The sequence below is a fragment of the Prionailurus viverrinus genome, chromosome F1, assembly GCF_022837055.1.
Source record: "Prionailurus viverrinus isolate Anna chromosome F1, UM_Priviv_1.0, whole genome shotgun sequence".
Taxonomy (NCBI): domain Eukaryota; kingdom Metazoa; phylum Chordata; class Mammalia; order Carnivora; family Felidae; genus Prionailurus; species Prionailurus viverrinus.
In genome coordinates this window covers 53363303-53378139 of record NC_062577.1, presented here as the reverse complement: position 1 = coordinate 53378139, position 14837 = coordinate 53363303, and the positions used below count along the sequence as shown (strand labels likewise).

Below are 14837 nucleotides of genomic sequence, written 5' to 3'. Positions count from 1 at the left end.
GATGTGCCCATAGGCAATTTTGACCTATTTTGCTCCATTTCAGCTCCTAACAGAAATTCAGCGCATGATTTATTAATAAGACCCTGTTTGCTCTGAGTCATCGTTTTATCTCCCAAAGCGTACGTAGTAGGAACAGTTGAGCCTGCAAGGAGAGGGTGTTCCTGTGCCTTTCCTGGAGTACAGCGGCTGGCTACCGTTGAGAATCTTCGTGTGCGGTCACCGATGCAATGTGTGCCTGAAGTCACTGCCCGATCCTGCCACATAGGGAAGTGTGAGGAAACGTCAGCCCATGGCCGAGTCTCTGCGTCACCACGGCCCCGGATAGCAGTCTCCCCAAGCTTTGCTCATTTTTCAAAATGCCCAAGGAGAGCGAGGAGAGAAAACAAGAATCAGGGAAAAGGATGCCTGGAATCATCTAACTTTCAGTTACATCATATTACAACCCATAATAATATAAGTGTAAAGGACAATGCAATTTCTCCAGGAGATTAATAGGCATTTGAGGGCCTTTTAAGAAAAGAATACTGTTTGATCTAATGCCCCCGAACAGTAGGAGATACTATAACTCAGTGTTGGGCCAAATGCTTCATCTGAGCTCTGCACACTTCACGGTGAGTCTCTGACTTTTACATTAATTTCCACGAATGGCCACGCAGATCCCGTGTTTTAAATCCTCGTGCAGACCCGGATGAAAGTGAACACTAGCTCCTAGAGTCACCTAGTCCTTCTCTGTGGAATCATTTCTAATTGAATGTTAAGATCAAAGTTTAAGTTTATAAGAAAGAAAAACAAGTGCAGATAAATAGTTATTATCTGACACCCTTATGAAAATTCATGACCTGCACTTTTATCAGAGACCTTATAAGAATTCTAATTGTGAAGTATGCGGAGCCATTAAATGGCGAGTACGCTTCAGTCTCTTGATAAGAAGTGAGTTAAATAATTGTCCTGTTTAACTTGTGCTTGTTAACCTTTAAGGTCAACTAGTTTGAACATACGTTTAATGAAATCCTGGAGCCAGAATTTATGATACTGCTGCCGAATGCTAAATTGGACAATTTACATAAGCAGGACATTAACCTTCTGAGCACTAAATAGCATTTTAGCACTTAGCCGCTGGGGACAATAAGGGACATGTTCTATATATTTGTGATTAGCTTGCCTGGAAACTCTCATGATGACCAATTGGCCTACCAAGTTTAGCAGCATAATTAAATGAATGGACTCAGCCTAAGTAAATTATCAGTGCTGTGTACAGTATATCATTATAGTCCAAAGGAAAAAAAAAAGATATGAATAATTTAATAATACATTACTAATTTATCAATGCTAAGTGACTTTGAGGAGGCTCTTTGCAGTTCATTGTTTTAAATTTGATATTTGATTTATTGCTCGCGTGATTAAAATTGAGCCTGTTTCATTTCTTACTAGAAGTATATAGAAGCAGTAGATTTTATTTTATTTCATTTCATCTCATTTCATTTTATTGAGGTGAGACTGGTGGTGTTTCCTGCTTTGGTGATATTACAAAATACCTCCTACTGTGCACTGATTAGCAGGTAAACTAGTAATTTGTTACAATCAGATGTATGCAGTCCCTACTACTTGGTAGCCTTCCTGAGGGGAGGGCACTAACCCCTGAGTTGTTCATAAGTCCAGCTTGCAACACAGTGGCAATTATCATTATGGTTTGGAAGGGTCAAGCACCAGGGAAGGCAATTTGCGCTTCACCTACAAATGCTGCTGCTGATTGTGGATAATCAATCCTCTGGGCCGACTCTCCCGGAGTTGTGCTCTGTAAACTCAGTCTAACATTAGGACGTATTGAACTTTAATGGCCAAGTACCTGTGTGGGGAAATAGCATTCACCCTGAAGTCGGCTGGGGCCCCTGCCCCTTACTCTTCTAAGATAAACCTGAGCCGGATCTCAATCCATGGGAGTCCTTGAGTTTTTACTTCCTTGTGCTTCTCCCTCTGGGTCTGCCTCTCATGCTCCCTGCCTCCGTTGTCTTGAGAGAACCTGTGAATGTTATAGTTAGCCTTTTTACTGGCTTCCCCCAAACTCTGCTCACCTTCGCCATTTTGTTGTTTCAGTGACACACGGTGTGGCAGGGTCACATTGCTGAGTCCCCGACCTTTTGTTGGTCTCAACCTTCATCCTTCTCTCTCTCCTCTCCACCTTTTTCAAAGGAGCAAGACTGTTTCTCTCTGTCTCGCCAAGGTCCCTTTGGTTCTACCCCAAAGACTCATTCAAGTATTTCTCCAAACAAATATTTTCCTCTAAAAGGGAAGTCATGAATATTTTCACATCTAGTTGCAAAACAATAGGAATATGGTACTAAGTACAGTGAGTATTTGGCAAGTATTTGGTTGACCCCTCAACGTAGCCCGTCAAGCTACCCGTGGTAAGTCTCGCCTTCCTGACTGCGTGTCTTTCCAGACAGGACCAGAACCTACCTCACCACGTAACCACACCAGCAGCAACGACAACAATTTTTTATACTTTGGAGACTGCTTTACTGTGTATTATCTCTCAGGAACTTGTAGATGTAGAGTGGATACTGTGATACCAATTTCTCATAAATGAAATCGTTACTGAAAGAGAGATTAAATACCTTGTACAAAAACTCTGCCCTGCTAGCTTATGATAGAACCAAATTTAACATTTTTATCTGTTTCCAAGGCCAGTGTTTCTGGATTAACATGGCCCATGTGCTCTAACCATTGTTCAGGTCAATAAACATTGAACCTGTTATTTTTTATTAATGTTAAAATAATCTTAAGTAATTCATGCACATGACACAAGGAACAATACCAATAATTATACATTAAAAAGTAGTTTGGGGGTGCCTGGGTGGCTCAGTCAGTTAAATACCCAACTTCGGCTCGGGTCATGTTCTCGTGGCTTGTGGGCTCAAACCCCACATAGGGCTCTGTGCAGACAGCTTGGAGCCTAAGATTCAGCGTGGAGCCTGCTTCAGATTCTGTGTCTCCTTCTCTCTCTGCCTCTACCCCACTTGCTCTCTGTCTCTCTGTCTCTTTGTCTCTCTCAAAAAAAGGAGCCTTTCCCTTTTCTCCAAATCAGACACCCCCTACAGAGACAATTAATGTCAGAATCTTGTAGATCCTTCCAATGATATTATATTTCATGTAAGTTTGGGTATCTATCCTTTAAAAAATATTTGTACATTACCAGACATACTCCTTAGCACCTGGATTTTGAACTTAACAATACATCTTAGTAATTGATCTGTATTAGCACATACGAATCTACTTAATTTCTTTTCATGGTTATATATATTCTATCACATATAATTGTCAGAATGTATTTATTCCTTTGGTTCCATACAAGTGTTTTTTCCTATTATAAACAGTATTAAAATCTTTGTAATACATATTGGCATGCAAATTCAAGTTTATCTAGAAGATTAAAAGGGAACCACTTCTGGTACTATTCCTGGCCATGTACTGGTTCCTCAGCTTGGCACCAACTTTCCCCATTGATCAGAAAGTAGACTTTTTAAATTATCTATTGTCTATTCCATTTTGCTTCCAGTTGATTGAACTTCATTCCGTCTTTCCAAACCAAGCTATCTTTAGGTTAGATAGCCAGAATGAGTAATACAGCAAAACATTAGAAAGTTCACTGAGAAGCAGGATGTGGCCAAAGTAAAGCCAAGCCAGCATGGTCAAGGGGCTGGACTCTGGAATAATACAGACCTGGATTCAAGTGGTGGCCCTGCTGATGACTAGCTGTGCAGTGTGGACAGAGTACCTATGCCCTCAGCAGGCTTTTTGCATATTCTGTGTGGCTAATGACAGCACCAACCTCCACAGAATTATGGGGGGATGAAATTACATAATGCTTATAAGTGCACAGTTTCTAACTCATAGTAAGCAGTCAAAAAATCTATTATCACCTATTAGTGTTATCGAAGCTTTCCAGAATCATTGATTAGCTAGCTGAGTCAATATTACACAAAGTTTCATTGTCTATTTTTAATTTTAAAACTATTTACATCAAGCTATTATTTGACAGTTGAGGGTTACTTGGTCAGGGTGACAGCCAGAACAGCCTTTTTAACCTAAAACTGTTTAGAACCATATTATTATTATTATTATTATTATTATTATTATTATTATTATTGAGAGAGAGCGAGAGCGAGAGAGAGCATGAACAGGGGGGGGGGCAGAAAGAGAGAGAGAGAGAGGGAGAGAGAGAGAGAGAGAGAGAGAGAGAGAGAGAGAGAGAGAGAACCCCAACCAGGCTCCACGCTCAGTGCAGAACCCAACTCAGGGCTTGACCCCGTGACCATGAAATCATGACCTGAGCCAAAACTAAGAGTTGGACACTCAAACAACCAAGCCATCAGGCACCCCAGAACCATATTATATGTAAGTATGGCCCAAGATTTACCTACACCTATATACACATTCTGTGTAAAAGTATCACTGTTAAAGTTAATATTTTCAACTGAGACCTTTTTACTAAAATATTTTATAGGTGTGAATTCTAAACTGCTCTAAATTATTTTCTTTGCTGCTGGTTTGTCTTTATTTTAATCTTATATTATTCATTGGAAATGAACATTGTATTGTACATTGGAAATTTCCCCCTTCTTTATTTCTTTTAAATAGTCAGGGGAAAGTAAAAGAATCAAGTTGCTTTTCTCCCTGACACCTAGCCTGGGTGTAGAGATCTGGAGTCCTTCCTCTAGAATTCTCTATAAGGACTACTCAGATCAAATGCCCTCTGGGATATTTGATTCCCACTTGGGTTGTATCAGCCCTCATCAGAATCTGCAACCTTGCCTCCGGATATTCTACCAATTGATATTTTGGTATAGTTTAGCACAGTGAAAAAAGTACTTGGATTTGGAGTCAGAGGACCTGAGTTTCCGTTTTACTCGGCAGCTTTGCGCCCTGAAATGGGAATTGCTGAAGTCAACTTCTTCATCTGTCAGGTGTTATAAAAAAAACTGACCCTACTTACCTCACAGGAACAAGTGAGGTGATGAAAGTTCTTTGTGAATAGCAGAGCACGGGGCAAATGTTAGTAACTATCGTCATTATGATCATTACTGATACCGAAAATAATGTTCAGAGTCAGAAATCGTATCTGAGACCAGCAAAATAAGTTTTACCCTGTTGGTGCAGTATCCCTTTTGTGATAGTTCCCTGCTGTTTGGCAAACACCTTATCAGTGTTTTCAGACCTCTTAGAGTTTTTCTGTTGGCAGAATTTCTCTCTTACTCCAGGGTCCAGCTTGAAGGTTTACGTGTGTGTGTGTGTGTGTGTGTGTGTGTGTGTGTGTGTGTGTGTTGACAACAACACTGAATGATTTCCTCACCTTTCTTACCACTCAGGTAGTGTACTTGTAGCTGGCCCAGTGTAAAAGTTTGGTTTCTGACTCTTTAAATCTTTCCATCTTCTCTCTCCTAGCCTGTCTCCCAGGGACCTCCAACAAATCACTGTGTGTTCTGGAAGTGCTAAATCATTAGAGCAAGAGCCATATCAAGGTGAAATGAGAAATGTAACTTGCTACAAGGAAATGCTGTGAAGCTTATTCTGCTTTCAAAGCTAAATAGGTGTGCTTTCTAAATTGGCCGATGGCATGGAGTAGCTAAATTCATAGTCTCCTGTAATATGTTTGATACTCAAGAGTTATAGGCGTCATTACTGGCTTAATTCTTTTTTTCTCTTAATCCTTCTAAAGCGCTCAGTTGTTTAGAATAATTTCTGACCAATAGATGCAGTCGGATAGTATTTCCATCTTTGCTCCCACCTTTCCTTCATAGCATAACTTGTCTTATGAAGACATCTGTAAATTAAGATTTTTAGGATGATTAGATATAGAGAATAACTATTTTTTAAATTTTTTAACATTTATTTATTTTTGAGAGAGAGAGAGCACCAGCAGGGGAGAAGCAGAGAGAGAGGGAGACACAGAATCGGAAGCAGGCTCCAGGCTCCGAGCTGTCAGCACAGAGCCAGACGCGGGGCTCAAACTCACAGACTGTGAGATCATGCTCTAAGCTGAAGTCGGATGCTTAACCAACTGAGCCACCCAGGTGCTCCTAGAGAGTAACTGTTGAAACGGGTAGATCTTGGAACCCAGATGTCTATTTTGGAATCTGTTAACACCCCTACCAGTTGGTTACCATGTTCATCCATTAACCTGAAGTTAATCTGCTTTTTCTCTTCAGCCATATTGCTTGCCACTAGAGAAACAATAGTTTCAGAATATTTTCCAGAGGACGCAAATGATTACATGGCCCTCTTCTTATTGGCCAGTGTAATCTCAGCTATGAAAGCTTTTCTGTAAGTATCTGATACCTTAATGAGCAGATTTCCTTGTCTTTCTTATTGTTCTTCCGTGTTTCCTATATTTTCTTTCTTTCCTTGGCTTGGAATAAATTACTTAGTTGGACAAGAATAACCTTACATTATTCCCAGTCAATACATGACTATATAAAGATAGGTGTTTTCATCTGTAAGGACAAACTCAAAGGATTCCAAGAATGAAAGTGTTGGTGTAGCTGTCTGAAGAGATTTGAAACATTCTTTTAACTTTATTGCAACCGTCGCCCACGTTGTGAGGAACACTCTTCCTGTTAACTGGAAGGAAAAGAAATTTCTCTTAACATATTTTCCACTCAGCCCTCTTTAAGATAATTCCTTTCATTGCTTTGGTTAAGTCATTCACACTAACGGGTACCAGTTTTTCTGTGCCTGCCTTGGGCTAAGTAGAGCAGGTGACAAAAACCCTTTCAGGTTGTCAGATATTAATGTAAAATACCCCTAGACCTCACTATGTATTCATCTTCATCTAGTTGACTAATGCTTTTCCCATGTTCTTACATGTTGGTAAATTAAAGAAACCTTCCAGACAGTTCTGTCAACAGTTTACTGAAATGTACCTCATTAGTGAGGTTGACCTGTCACATGAGTGTAATTTAATCCTATTGAATTATCACTCAAAAATGCCTAAGTGCTGGGTTTTTATACACTGGATAGAAGGTTTGCTACTAACACTGTCATGTTTCCAGTTGATGAGAGAGGAAACAAGCAAAAAATATGCAGGGTCCTCTCTGCCTCCACCTCCCCATGCCCAAAATAGTGATACTTATGTCATCTCCTGAACAGAATATTACATTTCACTGTAGATCAAAAATATCCCTGTGGATCATTTTCTTTTCAGATCTAAAAGGGAAAGAGTGAATGTTGACTGCTACCCCCTTTATTTCCCTGTCCAGTAACAAAAGGAATCTCTGATACAAAGCCCGATCTGAATGAGGAGTTTCAGAATCTGCAGCGTTCTCTAATGTTAATGGGACTCTTTACTGTAAGATATTATTTATGATCTGCTGCGATATTGTGTTTTCTAAATGGCAAAGCAGCACATGAGATTAATTATTTTTCTTCAGTTGTTTCTGTACTGTGATTTTACACTATCCCAAGGTGAGCTGGGTAAGAACTGATTATAAGCAATGAATGCAGAATGTGTGGAGCACGCTGGGAACATTTGGTTAATCTCTCCTTTTCAGAACCACACTTGTAACTGTTTCCTCAGTTATTCAGATAATTGTGATGCCATTGGTCAAGATGTGAGCTTTTCATTGTCGTGACTTGGCAAGTTGATTAGGCCAATCTATAGAAATTGAAGAGACTCTCTTTAGTAGCGAGAGATGAATGGCCAAAAAATACATAGCTTGACCTAAAGAAATAGCGAGACATATCAAAGACACACTGATGAAGTATCTGTCATAATCCTAAAGGCTAGTATTTAGTGTGTGCTTACTAGAGACCATGTTCTGTGCTATGCATTTTACATGGATTAGTCTCTTTGTTTCTCTTAACAACCCTAAGCATTTGGCTCTATTCTGATCACCACATTATAATTAAGGAAGCTGAAATGAGACATGTCAAAGTGAAGGTTATGGAGCTCACAGAGGGCAGAATTTGAACCCACAGCCAATGCCCTTAAGAGCTATGTAGCACTGTGGTCACAACTGTGAAGTCACCGAATCAGAGTTTGATCATTAAGTTCTACAGATTCTAACTCATCATGGCTGTTCTCCAAAAGAATGTTGGCCCCCAGGCAATGTTGGTTCTGTGGTTTGCATTCAGCCTCCTTGTTACTGGGAAGTGAAGGTATACGATTTTGCTCTTGTTGTCCCATTCTGTCACAGTAGATTAGCTATGGTCCTAGAGGGAGATGTCTGTGCACTGCAATGCAGGTCATGGGATAATGAAATGAGATCCTGTAGCTTTTGGAGGCCTGGCTGGTGCCTCTGTGACAGCGTGCTCGACCTTACCTGCTTGCTGTGCTCTTACGGGCATGAGGATTGTAAATTATGTGGTTGCTTTCTTAGCCTTCTTACCTTCCTCCAACCTCCTCCACCGACCCTCCATGTACCTGTCAGGCTTCGCCAAAGATGCACTAAATTCTAAATGGTGGAAAACTGACTCTGCATAACGGGTGGGTGAAAAAGGTCATGGCACCTCATATTCCCATTCAGATGGCAGCCTACTTGGCCTGAGAAATAAAAAGGGAAATGTCTGGGAGAAAAATCACAGAAAGAACGTATATTTTTATTCTCCTTTTTTTCCTCCAAAAGTAGAGCAAATGAACCCAGATCAGATTGGCAAACATGTTATTTTTCCCGGTGGAATAAAACCTCTAAGCCATCTCTGAGATTGCTATAGACAAAGAACTCTCATTGACCTCAACAGCTATTTTACATGGGAGACACCAGGGCAGGACACCTTTTGGTGATTTTATAAGGTCTTGGAAACCTCATTTGGTAAGCATGAAAGAGGGAGAGGATTTGGGTCAGGAGTGCTGAAACCTCGCTCACCACTGTTGACTTTCTGTGTAACATAATATTTGAGAGATTACATTGAAATGTCTCAGGATTTAGTAATCCCATATGTTTTTTTTAAGTTTATTTTTGAAAGAGAGAGAGAGAGAGAACGAGCAGGGGAGGGGTAGAGGGAGGGAGAGAGAGAATCCCAAGAAGGTTCCAAGCTGTCAGCACAGAGCCCCGTGAGGGCTAATCTCGACCTGAGCCAAAATCAAGAGCTTAATCGATTGAACCGCTCAGGCGCCCCTATCATGTAAGAAGTTTTTAGGCATTGTGACAGATGTTTTTTAATTATGATTGATCCAGAACAAGACACTCTTCTGAGAACCTTATCTTTTTTCTGCATTAAAATTGTAACATTGTCTTTTCTTTAACATTTTGTTTCTTTAAAAAAAAAAGTTTAGTGTTTACTTATTTTTGCAAGAGAGACAGAGTGTGAGTGGGGGAGGGGCAGAGAGCTAAGGAGACAAAGAATCCAAAGTAGGCTCCGGGCTCTGAGCTGTCAGCACAGAGCCAGATGCGGGGCTTGAACATAGGAACCATGAGATCATGACTGGAGCCAAAGTCAGTCACTTAACTGACTGAGCCACCCAGATACCCCAACATTTTGTTTTCAAAGAAATAGGAGAATAGCTTCAAAGGGGAATTTATGTTTCCGACATATTTTAATAGCTAAGCATAAGATGCAATTTAAAATTCATGTATGCCCATCAGCTGGCCCAGAAATATCTTTAATTCTCTAGAAAAGTATCACTGTGTCGACATTCCATCTTTGGACACGTCGCCACGTGCTTTTATACAGGAATAGGAATTGAGGGTGATAGGCCAAGTCTAGGAAAGACATTCTCAAGAGCCACACAGTGAGGAATAAGCTGCTGATGTTTCCGAAGCGTGGCTCAGAGTGGAGTCCACACCGAAACAGCAGCACTCATCTTCCTTGCTGCAAACCACATGGAGCCAAACTGCAATTAGTTTGAAAATGGTCATGATTTTCAGATTTTACATTCCCTCCACGCTTTTAATAAAAATGAGCACACTCTGTGACTTTTTAACAAAAAATAAAAACTGATGATACCATGTATTTTTAAATAAGAGCTAACACATCAGTTCTATTCCTTTCAATGTCTCTTCTTTGCCCTATTATTTTTATTTTCTAAAGAATTTATTTCTTATTTATTTATTTATTTATTTATTTATATTTTAGAGAGAGAGCATGAGCGGCGAAGAGCAGGAGAGAGAGAGAGAATCTCAAGCAGGCTCCACGCTCAGCACAGAGCCCAACGGGGGGCTCAATACCTCGACCCTGAGATCATGACCTGACCCAAAATCAAGAGTCAGACTCTCAACTGACTAAGGCACCTGGGCACCCCTGTCCTATTATTTTTCTTGGTAAACCCAACAGACAAACTGCTTACACATAGTCATTTAGTCATTCGTTCATTCATTCATTCATTTATAGAGTGGTCACGCATGTTCCCTGTTCCAAACCTTTATCCCGTCATGCCCGGACAATTATAAACATCTTTTGCTTTTTTTCTCACCTTCTCTTTCACCATCTTGTGGGTTCACGTCTTCTTTTCCAATCCCATTGTCCTTCATCTGCCCTCAGGATCTTCCAGGTGTGTTGAATTACAAGACTGAGAGCAGCCACTCTGCACATGGGTGGGAAGTGTTGGAAGAGAGTACAATTATAAGGTGGGTGGAAAGGAGAATCTGAGACTTTCTCTATTTGAGGTGTCCATGGGACAAATGTGTGGAAATTATTGTCGGTGAAGCTCTAGATCTGAGAAGAGAGATTTTATTTAATGAAATAAGGACACACAGATAGTTCAAAGTCAAGATGCTGATTCAATCACTAAAGAGATAAAGTAAAAGAAAATGAGAACTGGGCACAGAGTGGGTGACAAATAAATATTTGCTGTTTGTGGTGTCTTACCTGGGAAATTTACTACCAGTATGTCTCCTTTGATGGTCATGACCTGTTCCTTTTAGGGTGTGAAACTCTTTCATTCCTGGTATTTATTATAGATTTGAACTCTCCACTTCAAAAGTCATTTTAAAGAGAGATATTCATAGAAACTTGCTCTCGTATAATCAAATAGCAGTACAATGGACAAAAACCTTCCAAAAGAAATACTTAAAATAGACTTTAACCCTTACTCACCTTGAGGTTAAGAAAAGAAGATTGCTTTTTGTAAAAAGAATATTTAATATGAATCAGAATTAGAGAAGTAAGACTAGAAGGAATTTCAGAGCATCGTAGCTGAAGCACATATTTGCTAGGAGAGTAAACCGAGGCAGAGAATGACTAAGAAGTTAACCCAAGGCTTCCTGCCTTAATTGGCAGAAATTTCAGCCCCTGCTATCTGAATGACAAATATAGAGGAAGAATCTTGTCTCGAAATGCTGATAATGCTAGGAGTGCTCCCTGGACCCAAAGCATCAGAATAAAAACCTATTTTACAAATTAAAATGTTAAAATTTCAATTAAATTTCTATTTAGTTGAAAAAGGTAAAACCTAACTGCTTTACTTGGGTTTCATTGTTTCTTCAACTGTTGTTGGTTTTTTTGTTTTGTTTTGTTTAGTTTTGTTTTAAAGAAGGGGATGTGGTTTGGAGTGGATAATACTGGGCCACTTTCAGCTCCAAAAACATGGCATTCTATAATTTTTGAATCATAATATATTTGTAGAAGGAATAAGGAAAATGCCAGCAAATTAAATACTAACACTAATGCTAATATTTCGTAATTATAAGAAATTCAAAATTCTTGGTCAACACAATCAGTTGTAAAGTGAAGCTTTATTCTGTTTTGTCAAATCATACCAAATAACTGTTTTTTAAATTGCTGTTCATTCTGATAATTTGTATACACAAGTCTTTTAAAAACTGGATTATAATAGATACGGGTGATTTCTACAGATTAAAAAGCCATATTATAACATCCACAAGTAAACTTCAGACTTTCTTTTATTTTAGAAGAGCAGGTAAAAAGTAACCATTCCCTCTTTCTTTATACTGTATGCTTTTTTTTTTCTCCAGATAATGAATATTTTAAGTGTGAAAACCCAAACTTCCCAAATACCTATTCTTTTTTTAAAAAGAAGTGATATTACCTTCTTCCTCACCACCACCCCCCACCCACACATATAAATTGGGGGCGGTGGGGAGTAGGGGGCTGAAGTTTAGAAATTGAAGAAATGATCATCTCTAATATTCTATTCCATTCTGCAGATGAATCATTGCAACCAATATCAGTGAAACATGTTTTATTCGTAGTCAGAATTCAAGAAAATGCCAATTATTCATTCATCTGACATTGGTTCATTTATTTACTTATTCATTCATTCAACAGAAATTTTTGACCCTTGGTTTCTGTGCTAGGTAATCAGGTAAAAATGTGTATAATGTAAAACCAAACCATTGTCTTTGGTGAACATAGGGAAGAAACTCTTCTATCAGACAGCCAGGACTTTTCAAAGGCAATTTGGAGCATGATATGAGGAAGCAGGCCACAAAAGGAAAAAGAGATAGCACAGTTCTTCCATCATTTCCCATGTTAATCCCATTTGTAAAATCACTGAGAATCCCTAAATCTTTTGCCAGATTCACAAGTATGCAAACTGATTCACAATTGTAAGATTAGATGAAGCTTACTATTCAGTAGGAGCACAAAACAATGTTTTTATAAATTACAAAGATTTATTTGAATTCCTCCTCTTTCCCCCATATAACACATACAAATCACCCTTTCTTCTGAAAATTGGCCAATCATCAAAGTCACTCAAAGGTTTTGATGCCTTTATTTGCCATCCAGTCATCGTCCTGAGGCTGTAACAGAATAGAACAGTAGAATAGGAGCTGAATCAGTGGGGCAGAGCAACCCTAAAAGAAAATCTTGACCCACTGTCCTTCACATACTCAATGTGGTTGTATAGTATACTATAATTCTAGAGTTATATCATAAGGATGCTTCTGGAATGAATGTTAAAACTTTAGAAAATTCAGAGTACCAACTCCTTAAAGGTGGAGATAATATAATATAGTATAGTATAAAATAGTGTAGTATCGTATCTTCATATAGTGAAGAGAATATAGATAATATAGCAGAAGAAAGATTGTGGTTAAAAGACCCAGGCGTAAATCCTTCTATAAATCTTAGTCTTCCCATTTTTAAAATAGGCATAATAATGCCTACCATGCAGGATTGTTACAAGAATAAGTAGGTAACCAATAAATTGTTATTTATACCAGTAGTTCTAAACTGGAGATGATTTTGTGTCCCCTTACTCACCCCCTTCCACCAAGGGGCATTTGGCAAAGGTTAGTGACATTTTTCGTTTACACAACTAGAGAAGAGGTCAAGATGCTGCTAGATAACCTATAATGCATAAAACATTCCTCACAACAAAGAATTATCTGGCCTAAGTGTCAACAGTGTGGAGGGTAGAAAACTTGAATATGTACAGAGCACATAGCAGGTGGACAGGAGGTGATGGTTATTACTATTACCTGCAATGTTTCAAAACTAGATCTAATGTAAAAACATTGTGTGTGTAGAGTGAATAGACTAAATATTTCTCTAGCCTTTATAATGAATTAACTCCAAGATTTCCTTGGAGATGTACATAATCAATTACATACTTAAAAACTATTCTCAATAGCTCCAGTGACATTCAAAATGGATCTAAGCTGAAACAGACTTCTGTGCATGCATAAAGGAATTTTCCTGTCAATATTATTGTATGTCAAACAGAAAAACTCTTGATATGCAAGACAACTAGAGCAAGAAAGGCGTAGTCTGAAAATAAAATTGAAAATAGTTTTCTAAGCTTCATTTTCCAATATGTTCTGTTTTGGAGCTCTTATGGTTATCTGGATATTCTATTCCCCTCTTTCCTCCTTATGTTACCATGAACTGAGATCCTCACAAACTTTGGGTCTTGTCCTTCACACCTGTCTTCCCAGGACACTTTGGCTTTGGGGTCTGTGGGGCATTGCGTGCTATCAACAAAATACATTCTAAAGCCTGTGGACTCCTGAAAGTCTTCAATTTTTATTTCTGTGCATTCCTATAAACATAACATTCCTTTGTCTTCTCTATTATGGAATTGTCCCATGGTGTTCCTTTGTAGGAATTTTCTTCCATGATAACATTGCAAAATCATACAGTGCTTGGAATGCATTACAGTTGGAATATTTTTTTTGACATACCATTCAAAAACTCTTTAAAAGCTCGATCTATTAAATCAGATTCTGACATTAGTCTACACTAAGTTTTATCTAGTTTCTTGCTCATCATTTTAATGGTATATTTTAGATCTGACATCCTCATGTAAAACCTTTATTATTTTGCCCTGTGACAATTCAGAAAATCTTCTCTCTTATAACTTCTTTCCCAACTTGCCCCAACTGTCCACAAGACAGTTCAGTTCATCATTTCTGCCTCACTATAACCACTGTGCTTTCTGCGTATTACGAAACTGCTCATGTACATTCTTTCATAATCAGTGTCGAATATTTATTTACACTAGACTGAAGACAGTGGTTGTTTTAATAATCTTTGTATTTCTACAGCTTAGTGCAATGCAGACATGCCATAAACCCCCCAGTTAATGTTGATTCAATGGATAAAGATTGACACACATCAAACCAGATTATGCCATAGGTATTGCAGATTTCCAAAAATCTGCATTCTTTTTCTTATCAATGCTGCTTTTCTTATCAATGCTGCTTATCAATTTTCTTATCAATGCTGCTTTGGTTCTTTCTGTTTAATGTTAGAAGCATCATGAACATGTCATAGGTGGAATATATCTTTAAATAACACCAAAACTTAGAGTGGATCTAAGTTTTGGAGCCATGGGGAGGATTCTGAGAATAAGTATTCTTAAGAGCTTGTGTTTGTCTTGAACCCCTTAAAGTTCATGAATAAGATAGAACTTTATATCCTTGCTAAGTGTGAAAGAA

General features: G+C 38.7%; 1 protein-coding gene across 7 annotated transcripts in view; it reads left to right on the top strand.

Moving 5' to 3' along the window:
• The window catches only part of LOC125155310 (uncharacterized), a 33563-nt gene extending 21781 nt beyond the window's left edge, over positions 1-11782 (top strand). For 3 of the 7 annotated variants that reach the window (XM_047840494.1, XM_047840498.1, XM_047840495.1), the window contains exon 9: positions 44-1343. The gene's annotated coding sequence lies outside the window, so the exon portion shown is untranslated. Of the gene's footprint in view, positions 1-43; positions 1560-6206; positions 6322-10071 lie in introns of those variants that run through there. The other 4 variants (XR_007148135.1, XR_007148134.1, XM_047840496.1 and 1 more) reach the window with 4 other exon arrangements.
• Positions 11783-14837: the final 3055 nt, after the last annotated feature.